General features: G+C 43.3%; 1 protein-coding gene across 1 annotated transcript in view; it reads left to right on the top strand.

The window, feature by feature from the left end:
* The window catches only part of LOC138762103 (discoidin domain-containing receptor 2-like), a 132,150-nt gene that overhangs the window by 19,017 nt on the left and 91,872 nt on the right, over window positions 1-21,261 (top strand). The window lies entirely within an intron of this gene.

The following is a 21,261-nucleotide window of genomic DNA, read 5'->3' as shown; positions in this document are numbered from 1 at the left end:
CTCTAAAGATAGCTTCAAGCATTTTCCCAACTACAGATGTTAAACTAACTGGCTTATAGTTCCTTGTCTTTTGCCTATATTTTTTTTTGAATAGAGGTGTGGCATTCACCATCTTCCAATCCACTGGAACCTGTCCAGAGAATTTTGCTAAATTATCACCAAAGCCTTGGCTATAAATTCTGCCACTACTTTCAATACCCTGGGATGCATTCCATCAGGACTGTGGACGTCTATCTTTAGACACTCATGTTTTCTGAGTGCTACTGATAGCTTTTATATCCAGGTCCTCACCTCCCATCATATCTGTCTTTGGCATGTTCGACGTATCCTCCACCATGAATACTGACACAAAATGGTCATTCAAAGCCTCAGCCATTTCCTCAATACCCATATTAGTTCCCCTTTCCAAGGGTACAACCTTCACTTTAACAATCCCACCCTAACCCCAATCCCCTAAAACAATAAGAAACCCTGTTTGCATATTCTCAGATTATATAGTAACATTTTTTATTTTTAAAAAAAAAGAAAGAAAAAGTTCATGATTGTTACAGAGGGTTATCACAGGTTTCGGCGAACGTAAGAAATGGTAGTAAGCATTTACACCTATTTCTTTCATGCATGGGTGCCAAATTTGCAAAAATTATTTATTTCTCAAATTGTATGTAATATTTTTCTAATGGAATGCAAATTTGAATTTCTGCATTCAATCTATCCATCCCTAAATGTGAATCTGATTTCCAAGTTACTGCAATACATTTCCTTGCTGCTGCCAACACAATTTTAATAAATTTTTTTGACTTGATGATAACTTCAGTTTATGTCAATTTCCCCCAGCAGTGTGGTTACAGTTAGGGGAATGGATTTCAAGGAGGATTAGCAGGGAACAGAAGAAATGACTCACCCGGAGGGTGGGAAAATCTGGAATTCTCGGCCTGCAAATATTGGAAAGACTTGAAGTCTCATCCCATTTTAAAAGTGTACCTAGAAAGCAGAGACCCACAGGGATATAGGGCTGTTGACAGAATATGAGACCAGCTGTGCCTTTTTTTCTCAACTTGTCTCATTCTGCATCCCAAATTTTCTGTGCTTGTTAATAATTTGGCAATTTCTTCTCACACTGAGAAAAAGCTTTTTGCCCTTCCTCAGCTGCAAGCCCTCATTCTTCAGCAGGCAAAGCCTGTCCAACAGGTCAAGCAGCATCAATAGATGAAAAAGAGCTCTTCAGACTGAATCAAGACTGAGATTGCAGAGGTTCACCACTCCCCATTCTCATCTCTCTCTTTGGTTCCATCCTCTTCCACCATTGGATTCTTCCTCTCCTCCACCCCACCGATTCCTTCTGCTCTCGTTATTGTCACCTCCTCATATCAGATTCCAGCATAGGCAGCCTTTGTCTCCACATCACCCACGCCACCTTGTGTGGCTCCTCTTCCTCCACCTGACCACTTTGTTGCTCTTGCGTCTCACCCTCTTTGGCAACTACCAATCAATTGCCTCTGACCGTCATCCTGCACCCCTCTCGATCGCCAGTTCCCTATAGGTCCCTATACAACCCTTCCCACCTCATCATCATTATACAAGCACTCTCAGTTTTGACGAAGGGTTATGTCCCAAAAAGTCAATTATTTTACACCTACTGATGCTGCTCAACCCGCTGAGTTTCTCCCACAGATTGTGTTTTGCTACAGATTTCATTATCTGCAGTCTCTCGTGTGTCCTAAGGGGTGCGAATTAAGCTAGAATTGGTCGTGCAGGCAAACTAGTTACCAGGGAAACTAATGTAGTTGCCTACAATTTCAGCAAAATTTCAGTTTGAGTAGGGGCTTTCTCACAGCTCTGTTGTGTTTGAGTGCAATGTGCTCTTAGTGATAAATGTTCCATTGCCGGGGAAGAGCAAATGAACCTGTGACACCACAGAGGTGTGACACTGACAAGATATGGGAATTTAAATGCATAGGATATGTTACTGGTCGCCCAGTCATCCTTGAACTTCATTGTGCTTCATATTTAGAGGGAGAAATTACTTGGCACAAGTATTAAACTGTGGCAATCTGTCATTGTTGTCTCAATGGCACATTCCAGGCTGCAGGGATGCACTGAAGCCTAGAATAGTCAATGCAAAGGCTTGTGGGGAAGGCCCACCATCTAGGCAGGGTCCTTCTACTAGGCACTGAAGGGCTGAGAAAGGTTAAAGCCCATGGAAACAACTGAAGGGGATGTAACCCCAAGGTGTGGGTGTGTGGGTGTGTGCACATGCGTGTGGAAATGGGTGGGGTAGCACGCGCAGATTGGTGGAGTGCACGCACGTGCAGATAATTGTGCGTGTATGTAGATGGGGGTGTGTGTGTGTCTGCTCTCACGTGTGTAGGTTGTGTGCATATGTTTGAGTATATACGTGCTTGTGTGTACATGTGTATATTTGTATGTATCTGGTATTACTTAGTACAATTATTGACTAACACTAAAATGTACAGTAATCAAGCATGTTGGAATACGACACTAAGATTATAAAATGACTACATTGTTTTCCTTTGTATATTTTTATAGTTTTTGAAAAAAATAGATATTGTAGGAGAGACAGCAACAGAAAGGAAATAATAAAGATCTTTAACGAAGCAAAGTCTTGAAGAGAATCATCATCAAATTTTGGCTGGGCCATTCAAAACAGAATCAGCCAACACTTGCAGAAAGGGGGTGGAAATCTGGAATTAACCATTCCAAAAGAATGGATGCTGGGAGCCTGTGATATCTTATGGTGTTTAGAGTAGATGAGGATTTGAACTAAGGTGAGTAAATGGAGTAGAGCCACAGACCTGCCCTGATCCAAGTAAATCTGGGAGCAGTCCTGTGAGATGGAATATCTTTTAGTGTTTATAACATTCAAGGAATGGCTGGGAGCTGTGGGCTGCGCTTGCATTATCTGTATGATGACTTCAGCTTGGCATGAAGTCAAAGGCTTCTACCAGCTCATTTTCATCAGCCTGAATCACAAGCTGTCCTCTTTTCCAGTTTGTGAAACTGTGCAGATGCTGCTGGGACTTGGGGTGTGGGGGGGAGGGCAAGAAGCTGACAACTCAACTTGGAGCAGCGAGAACCAGTTCCGTGACCCAAACCATCTGTTCTGTCTTCTCTAAGCGAATTGTGCCTCAGCTCCAGCCAGGCTGTGTTCTGAGTTTCAGCTGCAGTCAATTAGGCCACATCTTTCCTCCCCCACCCACTCTCTGCAGACACGACCAGTAACCCTTTGTCGCCTGAACAACCCCAGCTGCTTGTTCCAAAAGTTATGACGCCTTCTAAATGGGACCAAGGATAAACGATTTCTGTTATATAGAGAAACCGTGAGAGGTCCTGAAGTAAAAATGATTTGTTATTTCTTATGAATACAAAAGCATGGATTATTTGAATAGACTAAATTATGAAAAAGATGGAGGTTGAAAGATCTTGAACCAGTGGAGTTTTCCAAGAGTCAAATGCAGAGTTATTGGTGGTGTACTCTGCACCTCTCCTGAGTTGTGCTTTATCCCCTGTTGCAAATTTTACTGGCCAACAATTTTTTCAAAAGGTTTGCTTTCTGAAAAAATTGGGGATTATGTAGACAACTTCAAGCTGAACACAAAGATGATTTCAGATTTGCTGTATTATGTAAGAAATTGGAGAAACATTAAATTAACTTTGATGGAATTTAACATGTTTAATCGCATAATGATGCAGGCACATTGCATGACTTCAACTGATAGAAAAATGTTTGCCACTGATTTTCCTTTGTACTCACCATCTGATGCCTCTTGTGTCAGTGTCCAACGATAATTAGCCAGCATTGATGGATTTCAGTTGCCTTGATACCACTTTTCCACAGTCGCAATATACTGGTGAAACTCACCATGTTCCTCAGTGACTGCACCAAGATCAGCAGGGAAGAATGCAAAAGCTATTGTTAAGTATACTCACTATGCTATTGAGTGAAGAACATGCATTTAATTTATATCAATGTAATGCACAGTATCTGTATTTATGAGCTACTTTTATGGCCTATTTGCATCTATCCTGCCTAAGATAACCTTTGCATAGCACCTGCACTGAGTGCATGCCCGGGCTGACCAAAACAGTTTGCTTTGTGAGCAATATACTAGTCAATTTAAAATGTGTCAGGAAATCAAAACTAGGTTATAATCTTAAAACCAGTACCTGATAAGAAATGTTTAAGGTGATTTTCATGATCAGCATCTCAAAATCCATTACGTACCCCTCAAAAGTGTCCAGGAAGCAAAATCTTCGTTGTCAAGTGTTGCTAGTGATCAAGAACGACAGAAGAGCGAGGAGGGCAAGAACTTAGAAGGGAGAGAGAAAAGGAATAAAGTTCAGATTTGTTGTCAGTGTACATGTACGGCATCACGTACAACGTGAGATTCTTTTTCCTGCGGGCCAGGCAGAATTTCTATTTATCGATAATACAAAAAAAGTACCCAAGAAAGGATGTGCATACAAAAAGAGAAATGTAAACAAAGAAGGTAATGTAAAGAAACCAACTGTGCAATACAGGAAAAAAAAATATTCAGTAATAAATAATGTGCATAATAAGAATCCTTAAATGAATGATATTTTTTAATATTTTACTTAATATTCCACATATTTAGTAACTACAGTCATTATAATAATGCAAATATTTAAAAAAAAACAAATTGATGGCATACATGATGGTTTTCACCCAGCCAAAAACCCCTCCCACCCATCCAATCTCCCCTCAGCAAAAAAAATATGCAAATTGATAAAGTAAAAAAAATATATAGGTATTACAAAAAAAAGAAAGAAAAGAGAAAGTAAAAAAGGAATCTTTGGATTACAGAGAGATGTCGTGTAGTGCAAATCATCAGTTTAAACATACAGAGGAGTATTCTGCAGGACTAGCGGGATGAGAAGGATATCACTACAAATTTAATCCCAATATTTGAGTGTACAGGCACCAGATTTGTAAAAACAGAGTATTTCATAGATTATAAGTAATCTTTTCCAAAGGAATACAACTGAATTTCAGCATGCCACTTTGGCACAGTTAAAGATGTATCCGATTTCCAAGTAATTGCAGTACATTTTCTTGCTACTGCTAATACCTATTTAACAAATTTAAATTGATAATTTCAATTTAGGATTTGTACCTAGTAAAAATAAATCAGGATTTAACAGAAAAACAAGAGTCTCTGAATTTGTTGTTTAGGAGTCTGATGGTGGAAGGGTAGTAGCTTTTCTTGAACCTAGTGGTATAAGTCTTGTGCAGCCTGGTGAAATGATTTATCAAACTATCTCAGGACCCTAACAGACCTACAGGTAATGGTTTGAATGCAGGAATTTTGTACAATGGTGAACAATAACTAGTTTGATTGATTAACAATGAGCTGGACACCAGAAGGAACTGAGCTAAATGAGGAAACCTGCAGATGCTGGGATCAAGTGTAATGCACAAAGGTCACGCAACTCAGCAAATCTCATGGCATCCACAGGAAGCAAAAGGCAGTTGACTTTTCGAGCCTGAACCCTTTGTTGGGTTTTCCCAACTTTGATGGAATTTAACATGTTTAATCGCACTGCTGGGTGACTTGCTGTGTTTGTCCAGTATTTTTTGTGTACCAGAAATGATGTCGGAATTGTGAGTAACCTGAGAATTTTAAATGTCTAATAATTAACATTGAAACCAAGGAGGGAGACCTTTATCATCAATCTGTTATGACCTGAAATGTGTCACCTGATTGGATGGTGGAAACAGACTCAGAATGAACTTTCCCATGGTTAAAAGATGTAAAAGGATTTCCACATGTGCAAATGGCAGGAACCGATTTTGGGGCCGCTTCTTTTTAAGTTGTATGTTAATGATTTGGATTATGGAATGAATGCCTTTGTGGCCAAGTTTGCAGATGTTACAAAGGTAGGTGGAGGAACAGGTAGGGTTGAGGAAACGGGGAGCCTGCAGAAGGACACTGGCAGATTAGGAGAATGGGCAGAGAAGTGGCCAAATGAAATACAATGTCAGAAAGTGTAGTCATGCACTTTGGTCGAGAGCAAATTGAAAATACCCAGATGCAAAGGGAACTGGAAGTTCTTGTGCAGGACAGCTTGAGGGTAAACTTGCATGCTGAGGAAGTGCAAGAATGCTGGCATTCATTTCAGGAGGAATAGAATATAAGAGCAGGGATGCGATGTTGAAGCTTTATAAAGTACTGGGGAGACTTGGAGTATTGTGACCAGTTTTGGGCTTATCATCTAAGAAAAGATGTGCTGACATTGTGGAGGGTTCAGTAGAGGTTCACAAGAATGATTCTGGGAAAGGGTTATCAGATGAGGAGTGTTTGACCATTCTTGGCTTGTACTTGGAATTTAGGAGAATGGGGTTGCGGGGGGGTGGGGGTGGAAACAAGCTCATTAAACATTTTGAAGTTGAAAGGCATGGATAGAGTAGATGTAGAAATGTGTTTCCCATGGGAGGGGGTGGGGGAGAGTCAAGGACAAGAAGGCATAACTTCAGAATTGAAGGGCATTCACTTAGAACAGAGATGAGGAAGAATTCTTTCAGCCAGAGGATGGTAAATCTGTGGAATTTGTTGCCACAGCTGGTTGTGGAGGCCAGGTCATTGGGTGTATTTAAGGCAGAGATTGATGGGCTTTTTATTAGCCAGGGTTATGAGGAGAAGTCTGGGCAGTGGGGCTGAATGCAAAAAATGGATCAGCTCATGATTAAATGGCAGGGCTGAGTCAATGGGACACATAGCCTATGGTCTTATAGTAAATAGTTTGTGATACAGATCTCTGTTCAGAGATGACCTTCTGGTGACATTGGTCCTCATCAAATCCTCCACCAATGATTCATTAGGACCTGCTGGGTTTTGGCAATCTTTAATCCAAAATTGCTTCAGGCAGCAGATACTATGCATGTCATAGTCTGGAATTACAGTAATCAATGTAGTGCCCAGAAATTACTTTCCATCTTAGTAATGGGATAGTCATGGAATCACATAGCCATGGACAGAGGCCACTCAGCCCATCATGACCATTAGGCATTAATCCAACCTTCCAATGTTTGGTCCATACCCTTCTATGCTGAGTTAATTCAAAATTTTTTAAATGCAGGAGTAAAACACAAAAGTCTGCAGATGGTGTGATTGAAGTAAAAACACAATGCTGGAGAAACTCAGCAGGTCAAACAGTTGGATATGTAGCTATATAAAGTGCATTGTTTGAGCTACTGAGACAAATTGAGCTACATATCCAACTATTTGACCTGCTATATAAAGTGCATTGGAGCATTGTGTTCTTAAATATGCATAGTGATTCTGCTTCGCTCATTCTGTACAGTAGTGTATTTCAGGTACTCTTCACTGGGTGAAAAATGCCACTCAGTTTCCCTCTAAATCTGTTGCCCCTAAATCCATGATCTCTCATTTTATCTACCTGTTATGGGGAAATGTGTCTTGTAGTCTACCTTATCGATACCCCTCAGTTTTATATACCTCAATCATCGCTCCTCAACCTCCTGCACTCCAGAGAAAACAGATCCAGGCTCTCCAGTCTCTCCAAGTGACTGAAATGCTTCATTTCAGGCAACATCCTGGTGCAACTCTTTTGAACTTCCTCCATTGCTATTAATATCTTTCTTCTTGTGTGGTCTCCAGTTGAGGTCTGACCAGTGTTTCATTAAGTTAAAGCACAATACCATTCTTAAGCATTTTTCTATCTGATCTGCCATCTTCAACAATCTTTGGATGTACACCAAGGTCTCTGTTCCACAATACACCCTTTGATCTGCTAATGTATAAATTTGCCTCCTTTCGAAGAATCAAAAACAACCCTCTAATCAATTCTCACCTTTCCTCTCTCCTGACCTTTTATTAACACTATCAAGATCATCTATAGGGAACGCTGCTGTTGGAGAACAAGTTGTCAAATTTATTGTCATCTGATTGTGCAAGTACAACCTGGTTAAACAGTGTTCTCCAGTCCTCGATCCAAAACATGCAGACATGTAACCAGACATAACACACATACAGACAAACAGAACATATGCAAGACAAGTATTTATACAAATAAGTATTGTTTTGTACATATGAGAGTCTTGGATGGTTAGTGTGAGCAGTTCCTTTGGTCATTTAGTATTCTCAATGACCATGGGAAGAAGCTGTTCCTCAGCCTGGTGGTGTTGATTGTGATCAGCAGCGATCATCAAGGATCCACATCACCCAGTATACGTTCTGTTCACGTTACTACCATCAGAAAAGAGGTATAGGTGCCACAAGACTGGCACAAAAGGTTCAGGAACAGCTGCTACCCCTCCACCATCAGATTCCTCAATAACAAACTTGATCAGGGACATTTAAAGACTTTTGCACTTTATTGATTTTTTTTCTCTCTTCTTTGTACAGTCAGTTTGTTTACATTTCTTAATTTATTTACATGTGTACGTTGAAGTCGGGTTTTTTTTTGCACTACCAATAAGTGGTAATTCTGCCGCACCCGCAGGAAATAGAATGTCAGGGTTGTCTGAGATGTCATGTATGTACTCAGACAATAAATCTGAATGGATGTTGCTAGGTGGATGGGAACTGTTGAAGAACAGAACACCAGTCTCTATCATACAAGTAATGGGAGAAATGCTGTAAAGGATCCCGGGCCCTTAACTGGGGTGGGCTCAAAGCACACAGACAGTGATAAAGGGGTAATAATATCAGAAGGAAGGGACAATTATGCAACTGGAGTACATGTAGTAAAAGGAGACAACAGTGAGAAATGTGGCAGAAATTGGGAAATAAGTGGAGTGGGGAATTAGCAGGACACAATCTGGAATTTCTTTCGAGATGTCATACTGCAGCTGAATAACATGAAAGGGAACATCAAAAAGCCCAGGAAATGGTGAGAGGGCAGGCAATCCTGATCTGAAGTGAGGGGAGAAATTTCATCTGGGATTGGGTGAAGAGTGGCCTGCCCCACAATTATCGCTGATGTGCCCTGAATAATTTGCTACTGCCCTGTTGAATTCATTCTATGTGTTTGCCACCTTGTCTAGAAAGGGGTTTGTTCTATTTCACCATCACAGTGCTGAGGACACTTGGCAGCACAATTGGCGAATTGGTCACTCTGCAAGGAATGGCTAAGTACCAGAAAATGTCGCCGACATCAGCATGTACTGCAGGAGTCCCCTTTCCACTCTTCCCCCCCCCACCCCCAACAGATGTACTATAGCCGAGTACTATTAATATCGGGGAAAGCAGCAAATGCCAAGCTTCAGACACTGCCACTGGAACTGCTGTAGAACAGGCAAGAAGAAAGACTGGGTGATCTGCAGAGGGGGTAAATGGTTGTATGGAGAGTAGATGAGTCTTTCTGTGGGGGGTTGATTGACAGCTATAGAGTTTGACCCAGTTCATCCATGCCGACCAAGTTAACTACCTTAGCTCATCCCATTTGCCAGCATTTTGTCCATGTCCTTCCAAACCTTTCCTGTCCATGTACCTGAAAAAAAGCCTTTTTACCCACTTCCTCTGGCAGCTCATTTATATGCTCATCACCCCCTTTGTGAAGAATTCCCTTTCCTGGGAAGAAAAGATGGACTGTTTTCCTTCCCTAGGCCCTTCATGATTTTATGTACCTCCATATCGTTCCCCCTCAGCCTCTTGCATGCCAAAGTGAAATATCATTCCATCCAGCCTCTCATTGGAACTCAAAACCACTAGTTCTGCTAACATTCTCACCATTTCCATATCTTCAAAGCTGGGAGACCAGAGCTACACACAGTGCTCCAAGTGTGGTCTCAAATTCTGTCTGATGAAGGCAAGCGTGCCAAATACCTTCTTCACCACCTGTGCCTCCATTTTCATGAACAATCTACCCTGCACCACTTATTCTTTCTTTGTCATGAATTATTTGAGTACAAATATTAGAGATATGATTAAAAAGTTTGCAGAGTACATGAAACTTGCTGGGTGGTGTTGGTCCTAAGCAGTTGACGGTGTTGGAGAACAATTTTGATTCACTGATAAATTGGACAGATGGAATTTACTCCAGATAAGTACAAGGTGATACATTTTGGAAAGGCTAATAAAAGTAGGGCATGCACAAGTAGGGTTCCTGAGAGGTTTGAGGAGCAGTGGGATCTTGGTGTACACATTCAAAAATCACTGAAGGTGGCAGCACAAATGGATAAGGTGGTAAAAATGGCATATGCTGGCCTTATAAGAGTACTTGTCTGGACTTATAAAGCATGCAAATAGGCTCGTTGGTCCAATATGCCCAAGCTGACCAAAATGTTTCACCCACACTACTCCCACCAGCCTACTTTTGGCCCATAGTCCTCTAAACCCATCCTATCTACATATCTGCCCAAATATTTCTTAAACATTCAATACTACCTTCCTCAATCACCTCTTCTTCCACCCTGTTCCATTCACCACCACCCTATGTGTATTTTTAAATAAAATCCCCTTCAGCTTCCCATTAAATCTCTCCCTCCTCACCTTAAACCTATGACCTCCAGCTACTGATTCCCCATCTCTGATGCAAAAAGCTGTGTTCACTTGATCTATATACTTATATGAGATCATCCCTTCATTTTCCTATAGTTCAAGGAATAAAGCCCTACCTTGCTCAACCTCTTCTTATAGTTCAGGCTCCCAAGTCCTAGCAATGCCCTCATAAATCTTCTCTTCACCTCCTCCAGCTTTGAGGACATCTTTCATGTAGCACGGTGACCAGTACCAAATGCAGTTCTCCAAATGGGGCCCCACCAATGTCTTATACAACTGCAACATGACCATAATCAATGATGAAGGCCAAGATGTTTTTGACCACCCTATCTACCTGTGAAGCCACTTTTAGGATACTATGTACCTGTACTCTTAACTCCCTCTGCTCTTCAGTGCTCCCCAGATCCCAACCATTCACTGCATCAGTCCTACCCATGTTAGACTTCCCAAAATGCAACACCTCACATTTTTATATATTAAATTCCATCAAATTCCTCTGCCCGCCTCCCCAACTGTTCAAAATCCCGCTACAATCTTTATTAACCGTCTTCACTATCTACAATACCTTAGTGTCATCTGCAAATTTGCTAATCATGTATGTATGTTTTCATCTAAATTATTGATGCAATTGACAGGCAACAATGGGCACAGCACCAAACCCTGTGGTATGTCACTGGCCTCCATCTTCTTGAATCCATGAAGATGTGCCAATGCTGGATGGTGATTGAGGAATGTTGGGATATGGCAACCATCTTTACTATCTAAAGCATAGAGGTCATGGTACAACATTGTTTAAGATGCAGCTAGAATATGTGTTTGATTCCAGATACTATGCTGTGGAAAGGTTGTAATTGTATTGGAGAGAGTACGGAGGACTTGGGATATTGTGTGGATTGCACTGGGTTTGAGGAGGCACATAAATCAAGAGGGCCACAGAGAGGATAAATGGTAACAATCGTTTCCCAAATGGCAGGTCATAGGTTTAAAGTGAGAAGTAAGAAGGGAGTCGAGGAAGAATTTTTTTTTTTACCCAGAGGATGAACGCAGTCTGAGATGTTGTTAGTGGAGGAACCCTTGCGCGTTTAATTTAGAGATACAGAATGGTAACAGGCACTTGCAGCCCATGACCCTACACCACCTAAGTGCACTCGTGACCAATTAACCCACAAACTCTCTACATTTTTGAAAACTATGGACCTAGCATTGGTAAATTAGGTTGGTGTAAAGAGGTATCTGATGGTTGGTGTGAATGTGATGGGCCGAAGGGCCTGTGTGACTCTCAATACATAAACGGTGCTCCAAAAATTGAAAGGGGAATAACAAAGATAAATTATGGATCTCTTGGAAGATTAAACTGGGAAATTAATAATAGGAACTAAGGAAATGGCAGAGACATTGAAGAAATGTTTAGTATAGCCTTTCACTGAGTAAAATACATCAAAATATTGCAATAATAGAGGCAAGTCAAGGGCAGGGAGAATTTAAAACATTCATTATTATAGGGGAAAAGGTATGAAGCAGAGTTATGTGGCTAATGGCCAACAAATCCCTTGGAGAGCAGTCAGAATAGACACATCACTAATTTAGAGAAGGAGACCAAGTATATTGTAGCCAGATTTGCTGATTATCCAAATATGTGTGGGAATTTCTGAGGATTTCTCAAGATTCTGCACTTTAATATTGGTTCTTCTACTAACATTTTTTTATCTTTTTATCATTCATGCAGCTGTGTAAAGAGCAGAATTACAGAGTAGAGGATTACAGTTAAAAGAAAGATCAATTGGAACCAAGCAAGGGAAGCGTAGTAGCAATGTTATGGGGTCCTTTCAGGAGCCCGATATCTGTTGGGAAGAAGCTGCCTTTGAGTTTGCCTTGACTCATCCCTCCGATGGGAGAAGAGAATGTGTCCAGGGTGTGATGGGTCCTTCGTGTGTTGGCTCCCTTTAGTAGGCAGTGGGGGAGATATAGATGGACTTCATGGAGGGGAAGAGGGGTTGGGGGGGGGGGTGGGGGAAGAGTTTGCATGATATTGTTAATCGCATTCACCAACTACTGGATTAAATCTTGAGGCAACAATATGATAGATGGAGTTTATCCTTTTTGGTAGAAATAATAGAAACTAAATGTTAAATGAAGAGAAACAGTAGTATGTTGTGATTCAAAGGGACCTGGAAGCCCTCAATCATGAAACATCGAATATTAGCATGCATATACTAGAAGTAATCAAGAAGATGAGTGGAACAGTAAAACTCCATCCCTTATGGGGGGGGAATAAAGCAAAAGTAAGGAGATGTTGATCCAACTACTCAAGTTATATTATTGTGAACATTTTTTTACAAAGGTGATGGTGTAGCGGTGTACTACACAGTGCTGAAATAATGATAACGTGAATGTTTGGAGTTGTACTCAAGAATACTTTATTTGGGCCTGCAGCCTAACTTTCTATGCACTTCCATTTCACCCATTGCTGGCAGAAATGAAGGGTTCTTCTTGCCTGCGGGATTTCTCTCATCAATGATGGACCCGGCCTCTTTGCCAAAGTGCGACCACCATTTTGGGAGCTGGTTCACATGCACAGTGAGTGGGCTGCCACATGACCCCCCCCCCCCACCCCCCACAGTCCCCCCAGAACTGCCGATGCCCCTCCCGAAACCCATAATCTGGATCGGTCTCTATTTTGCAGCTTGTCCCTGCACCATGGTGTCTGGACTTCTACTGGTTGGGCCAAGTCTACATGGGCCGGTTTCAGTCGGTCTGCCGTTAAAACCTCCCTTTTCCCGCTCCCCCCGTGGACCCACGTGGACCTGTTGTTCTTGAGCACCTTGAATGGTCCCTTGTACGGTCTCTGCAATGGTACCCAATGCGTGCCCCCCCCTGTACAAAATCAAACTTACAGTTCTGCAGATCTTTGAGCATGCAGGTCAGGGTCAGTCCGTAGTGCGATTGGGGGCCAGGGTACCACCCTCTCGCGTAGTCTGTCCAGGACTGCTGCAGGTTCTTCCTCGTGCCCCCGTGCAGCTGGGACAAACTCACCGGAGATGACAAAGGTTCTCCGTAAATCAACTCTGCTGACATGGTATCCAGATCTTCCTTGGATGCTGTGTAGATTCCTAGTAGGACCCAGGGAAGTTCGTTTACCCAGTTGGGCCCCTTCAGGTGAGCCATAAGCACTGACTTTAGATGCCTGCGGAAATGCTCTACTAACCCATTTGACTGAAGGTGATATACAGTCGTGTGGTGTAGCTGTGTTCCCAAAGGCTGGCTAAGGCTGACAACAGGCTGGAGGGAAATTGAGCACCTCTATCAGAGGTTATTTGGGCCGGTAGTCCGAAATGTGCCACCCAGGTCACGATCAGTGCTCGGGCACAGGAGTCGGGGGTTGCGTTGGTGAGTGGGGCTGCCTCTGGACTTCTCATGAAGCAATCCACTATGGAGAGGAGATATCATGCTCCCCACAATACCAGCAGGGGCCCCACGATATCTATGGGGATATGATCGAACCTTCAAGGCGTTGGCACGAACAGCTGCGGCAGTGCCTTGGTGTGTAGGTGTATCTTGGCTGTTTGGCACTGCATGCACTTTTTTTTCCTATCTTCTGACTTGTTTTCGGAGATCATGCCACACAAACTTATTGTAGACCATCCAGACGGGTGTCTTGATAGACAGGTGAGCCAGTCCATGTAGGGAGTCAAAAGTTCACAGTGTCTGTGCTGCCAGAAAGATAGGGTGAGGTTGACCAGTAGTGATGTTGCAAAGGAGGGTCTTCTTGCTTGAGTCTACGGGGATATATTGTAGTTGCAAACCTGAGATTGCAGTCCTGTAGCTGGGCATTTCATTGTCTGCCAACTGCGCTTCTGCCAGTGCTGCAAAGTCTACCCCCGGGACACGGCCTGGATCGTCAACCTAGAAAGAACATCTGCCATGATGTTGTCCTTCCCTGATACATGTTTGATGGTTGTTGTGTATTTGGAGATGTAGGACAGATTTGTGATCTGTAAAAGCGGTGAACGGCCTGGCCTCTAAGAAGTATCTGAAATGTCGGATGGCCAGGTGCAGAGCCAACAGCTCCCGGTTGAAAGCACTGTACTTAAGCTCAGGTGGCCTTGGGTGTCTACTGAAGAACAGCAGGAGTTTCCAGCATCCTTCGATCAACTGTTCCAACACCCCACTGAATGCCGTCCACTGTGAGAGAGATTGGGACATGTATCCTGGGATGAGCCAGCAGCGCAGTCTGCCAGGGCTTCTTTTGCTTGCAAGAAGGCAGCTGCAGAGGTATCATCCCAAGTGATGTCTTTGGCCTTACCTGACATCAGAGCGAACAAGAGGCACATGATGTGGGTTGGTGAGGGGATGAAGTGATGATAGAAATTCACCATGCTGATGAACTCCTGCAGGCTTTTGACTGAGCTGGGCCTGGCGAAATTTCAGATGATGTCTAGTTTAGCGGGTAGTGGTGTCATACCATCTTTGGTAATCCTGTGGCCCAGAAAATCAAAGGTGTCGAGTCCGAACTGGTATTTGACCAGGTTGATCGTAAGGCCAATCTCACTCAGGTGGGTGTAGAGTTTGTGGAGGTGGGACAAATGTTCTTGGCAACTATTGCTGGCTATCAGAATATCATCCAGATAGATGATCGTAAAGTCCAGGTTGTGTCCCACCGGGCCTATTAGTCACTGAAACGTCTATGCTTCAGGCTGAACAGCATGCAGAGGAACTCAAACAATTTGAACAGGGCATAGTTAATGTGAACTGTGGGGCCAGCACCGATGGGAAGTCTGCCAGGATTCTGGTGAACTCGTCCTCTGAGAGCATGATGGAGTACAGGTGAGGGGCTGGTAACCTGGGTTCACCCAAGGAGAATGTCTGGAACGTCTTGGCATGGATGAGACTTCTCCCCTGCAGATCGACCAGCAGGCTGCACGGTCACAGAAAGTCTGCCCTGGAGAGGTTAAGCCACGGCGGCCAATGTGAAGTCCCATATGAATTAGCTGTTGCAAAACTGCAGCTGGACTGTGGAAGTTCTATAGGTTCATATCAGGTTGCTGTTTGCCACCCTCAGAGTGGGTCCTGTATTCCTGTTGCGGGTGTCATGCCCCATCGGGAGCATGACGCCGATCTCCACTCCTGTGTCGACCAGAAAACGGCATCTAGACTGTTTGTCCCGATCATACAGGAGGCTGTCCTGGTGGCCAGCCACCCTAGCCATCAGCAGCGGCTGGACCTGGCGTTTCCCAGGAATGTGCAGGGTGGGCGACAACAGCGGGCTTCTATGCCCCACCACTGGTGGTAAAAACGCCACTGCTTGCTCGGCTGTGAATGCTCTGTTGCTGGGCCAAATCTGTCCTGCGGCTGCTTGTAGAGCCTCGTAACCTGTTCAATGGATGCTGCGCTCTCCTTGCCCCTCCACAGCACATCTTTCCGGGCCACCACCTTCCGGGGGACGCTGAAATAAGTACATGTCCTCGGGTAGCTGTTCCAAGAACTCCTACTCGAACATGATGCAGGATGTGTGTCCATCAACCAGGGTCAGCATCTTGTTCATTAAGGCTGACAGTGGTCTGTCCCCCGAACTGTCCAGGTGGAGCAGGCGTGAGCCTCACTCGCACCATGAGAAGCGAAGGTCCTCATGAGCAATTTTTAAAATGCCACATACTTGCCCTCTTCTGAAGGTGATTGTATAAAGTCTGCGGCTTGGCTTTCCATCTTCTGATCCAGGGAGCTTACTAAGTAATAGTAGCGCGTCAAGTCTGAGGTTACTTGCTGGATTTGAAACTGGATTTCAGCTTGTTTGAACCACACATGTGTCCGCAATGTCCAGAAGGTCGATGCTTTCAATGCGACTGTGTGTATGGATAAGTCCGTCATCGTTGGGCCACCAATTGTAGTGATGTGCAGCACACAACGCTGAAATAATGACAATGGGTACATTTGGAGTCGTACCCAAGAATACTTCATTTGGGCCTGCAGGACTGATTTTATATGCACTTCTGTTTCTGCCATTGCCGGCAGAAATGACGTCACCAGTGAATACAAAGGGTTCTTCCCGCATGCGGGCTTTCTCTCCTTGATGAAGGAAGCTCCACGCCATCTTTGGAGCAGGCCTATTTGTCAATGTGCGACTGCCATTTTGGGAGCTGGTTCACCTGTAGAGTGAGTGGGCCGCCACAGCGTATACCTTTATTGGTTGAGGCGCAAAGAAGCATCGTGTTGTTGAAAGTAAAAGAAAACTGCAGATGCTAGAAATCTGCAATTAGTCAAAAAAACTACTGACAAAGCTCAGCAGGGCAGACTACATTGGGGAAAGAGAAGCGGTTCATTTCTCGGCCGGTGTTAGGATGTCAGTTTGCAGGCAGCAGGATAGTTGCCCCTCTTGTGTTGTTCTCATCATCTGAGATTATTAGCCTCTACTAACTGCAACTTTGATCTCGCCCACATAATTTCTCCCATTGCCCAGTTCCACTTCCCTTTAGGCATCCAGGCTGGAATTATATCAGGCAAAAAATACCATCTTGTTTAAGTGGAGAAAGAGAGAAACAAAATTATCCTGGTAGCAAAGAAAGCGGAGGAGGATAGTGGGTGGGAAGAGTGAAATCATGTTGCTGTTGAAGGAGCAGTTCAGCTCCTTTGTGCAAATGCGCTATTAGAATCCATATAACATTTGTGGAGTCTGGCCTGTGGGGAGGTGCCCAGTGCGGCAGGCACTACAAATAAAATAGAAAGATACGGCACGATTCAGAATCAGGGTTTATTGTCATGAACGAGTCATGAAATTTGGTGTTTTATGACAGTATCATAGTGCAAACATTCATATTATAACCATCTTACAACATTAGTATATAAAAAAAAAAAATTAAAATAATAGTGCACGAAAAGTAAGGCAGTGTTAGCATGGTGGTTAGTGCAATGCTATTACAGCACCTGGGATCCAGTTTAAATCTGCCACATTATGTAAGAAGTTTGTACATTCTGTTTGGTTTTCCTCTGGCTGCTCTGGTTTTCTCTCACCATTCAAAAATGTACGGGGGTTGTAGGTTAATTGGGGTATTTGGACAGCATGGACTTGGGCTGGAAGAGCCTTTTACCATGCTGCATGTCTGTATAAATAAATAACACAGGATGGCAGGCAAAAGTGTCCAGTGTTGAAACAAACGAAAAGAAGCAAGTTATCTAGAGTTGGAAAATTCACTATTGAGGGTTGCAGAGCTCAACATGCTTGGATGGAAGATGAGGTGGTGTTGCTCGAGCTTGCTAAAAGTCCTGTAACAATGCAGGAGACCATATTCAGGTCAGAGCAGGAGTGGGATGGGGAATTAAAGCAGGGAGTAAACATAAACTCTGGGTCATCTCTTCAGACTAAAGGCTGATATTCTGCAAAAAAAACCAAATCGAAGTTTGATTTCTCCAGTACAGCAGATGCCAGATTATGTACACTGAGTACTGTACACCAAGATGGAAGAAGTGGAAGTGAATCATGTGACAAATTGTTATATTTTATATTGTATATAGATATGTTTTAAAAGAAGATAAATTGTGTGGGGTTCTTAGTTAGGTCACACACAGATACAAACACTTCAAAACAGATCTCATTTAAAATGGTGGAGCTCTACTGAAGCCAGACAGTCCAGGCCCCAAGTGCCTTTGCAAAAACTTTGAAGAATGCCTATAAAGACTTCACAAGTAGGTGTTAATTGAACGTGCTGTGGAGTAATCGGAAGGAATCAGTTTGTGTCCAATGAGCAACAAATCTCTCTCTGAAAACCGACAAGAACTTTCCTGAGCAATAACTATTTACCTTTCATGCACTAAAGCCTGGTGAAATTCATAAATGTTAAATTCTGTGCACAGTATAAGAATTGCCTGGAACCAGTGAACTTGGAGGAGTGAGAAGTGAGATTGGACTGTGAATTAAAGAACTTTTCTGAACTTATACACACATTGCATACATGTGCGCTTAGAATTAGAAAGAAGTTAAGTTAGGTTAAGTTAATAATGATAAGTTAAAATTTGATCCTGTTTTATGTTTAAAGAAAATTAAAAGTAACTTTTGTTTAAGTAACCATTTGTATTGCTGCTAGGTTTTGGGGTGTTCTGGGCCCATAACAAGCACTACTTCACCTGACTATTTTAGTTCCTGTAGACAGATAAACGAAGAGGTGAAAAGAATGAAAGTTTAGGTGTTGTAGCTCCCTGTGCCATATGCCAGGGAAGGGTTGATCATTGATAGGAGTGGAAGAGGGAACCAGGGAGCTGCCGAGAGTGCAATCGCTGACATATTGAAAGTAGACAGAGATGGCTTCTTGGAGTGAGTGAAAGTTGCAAGTATGGACAATAGAATGCAGAGGCTGATGCAGTGGATTGTCATGAGGAAAAAGGGTGAGAGCAGAGGAGCATAAAATAGAAGAGATGCATTCAAGGGCTCTGTTCTTGATGGTAGAACCGAGGCACAGTCAAGGAGCGCAGTTGACAGAGGATAGGATTACAATGAAATGGAAGGTCAATCAGCACCAACAAAGGGAAGCATGAAAGCACTGCTTCAAGATTCAATATTCTTTTGTTAAGTAATAAAACAGAATAAGTGATGTTACACAAAATTTCCTATAGTTTTCTGTAAGGCAGATAAAGATTTGCCATTAGCAGAAATTACTCAGTGCCCTTACAGTCAGAGAAAGAGAAGCAAAAGAGAGTCTCCCCAGAGTCACTGAGTGTCTGTGGATTTGCCTCCAGTGCTCCAGCAGCCACACAGCCTTCAGTCCAAACCATCAACCAACTGAGCTCCAGATCCAAACATCTGACACGATCAGGAAGCCCTCAGCGCCATGGCACCCTCTCGCATCCCAGTTCCTATACCTAGTACCCCTTCAACCAGTCTCCAGCAGTCCGTAGCCTGGTACGAGTACCTTGATCGCAGTCACCAGCAGCCGACAGCCTGCATGGGTTCCTCTCGAGTCACCAGCAGCCCAACCTGTGTGTTCTTCAGCCTCAGAGCCCTTCACTGGTCCGCCATCGTGGTCACAGTCCCGTGGGTTGTCTCCTCCACTTCTCTTTCTCAAACTGGGGGTGGGGGGGTGTGGTCTGACACTCTTAAGCCTTCCTCAGATGGGATTTTGGGAGGACAAGATTGAAGCCTCAGCTAAGGAGTGAAAATTGGGATCAGAAAGGGGAGGGTCAGAGGGGAAAACATGACAAAGAATTGAATGGGGGGGAGAAAGATTGGGTTTGAAGAATGGGCAGAGGAAGAAAGTTCAGGGGCATTTGGAATTCAAAAGAACATGTCATCCTGGTGCATCCAAATAGTGAAGATCGGGGGGTGTGGCAAGATGGAGGAGAAGAAAGACGTGTGTTCCATCTTTCCCCAGCTGGATTATAAAATAGAAATATTTAAGTAGAAAAGTGGTTAAAAATATTTATAGTTTTTTGAATAATAGTGATTCATCATGGCTACTAATGAGAAGAAATCTAAAATTCAACTTCAGAAGAAATTACCACATATAAGTATAGACGATCTGAGGCCTACCTGCACAGCTAAATCCACGGAGTCGTTGTTGGGAGTCTCCAAACCCCAGAGGATTCCTGCCCATTCAAGTTTGACTTCGGCGCCGATCCTGCAGTCACAAGATGGCACTGGCACTTCGGTGAGTTCGGTCGTAGCTGACCTGCGTGCACATGAAGCCGTGCGCGTGGGCGGCCTGACCGACAAAGGGGTCTGTGAGCCCGCAAGAGTGCTGGGTGGCCCGGGGATGCGCAGTGTAACGTCGGAGGACGCCCCTGGGCATCCAGTGGTTCTGCCGGGCATGCGCGGAGCATCCCAGGTCCGGGACCTTTTGGAAAAAGTGTGGGCTGTGGGGGAGCCTGAGCGGCGGTACCCCGATGAGGCCGGGGTGCCAGCGTCGGGTGTCCAGACCCACAGCCGCACAGTCAGAGGACCTATGGTGACTGAAGGTGAAGAGAAACTTATTGGAATTTGCCCAGGAGGAGGAGCCTGTACTTGTAGAAGGTAGACCTCAAAAAGTGGCTATGGAATCTGGATTGGACTCAGTGTTCACTGTTTTGGAAGGGATTGCTTTTCAGATGGATAATATGTCAAAACAAATGTCAACTCAAATAACCCAAGGATTTATGGATGTGAAAATAAAAATGAATACTTTGTGTGAAGAAATGTCAACTATGAAACAAGAAATGACTGTAGTTGAGTGTGATATTAACAGATGTATAAAATCTGTTGATATTGTACAAGATAATTAAAATAAAATGAAACAGCTTTTTCTGAATGTCAAAATCAAGTGGAATGCAATAAAGAAAAAGTGGAAGGTTCTTTTATAGATTGGGGGATTCAAATAAGGGATTTATTGAAGAAGATTGATTCTTTGGAAAATCAAAGCTGGAAAAATAATGTCAAAATTGTTGGTCTTCCAGAGGTCGTTGAAGATTCTGACCCAATAAAAATTTTTAAACATTGGATCCCAGAGGTATTGGGTAAAGAGTTTTCTCCTGAAGGTTTGGAACTGGATCGGGCCAATAGAGCGTTGAGGAAAAAAACATTTCCTGGACAAACACTAAGGGCTGTCTTGATTCGTTGCTTGAAGTATCAAGATAGAGAAATGATTTTACGAATGGCGGTACAGAAAGCGCGGCAGAGTCAACCCCCGTTGATGATTCAAAACAATAGAGTGGTTTTTAATGCCGATTTGAGTCAAGAGGTTATTAGAAGACGACAGGAATTTAATTCGGCTAAAGATATCTTATGGCGAAAGGGCTATAA

The sequence above is a fragment of the Narcine bancroftii genome, chromosome 1 (assembly GCF_036971445.1).
Source record: "Narcine bancroftii isolate sNarBan1 chromosome 1, sNarBan1.hap1, whole genome shotgun sequence".
In the NCBI taxonomy this organism is placed as follows: Eukaryota; Metazoa; Chordata; class Chondrichthyes; order Torpediniformes; family Narcinidae; genus Narcine; species Narcine bancroftii.
The sequence above is the reverse complement of the archived record's forward strand: the minus strand, read 5'-3'. Positions and strand labels throughout refer to the sequence as shown.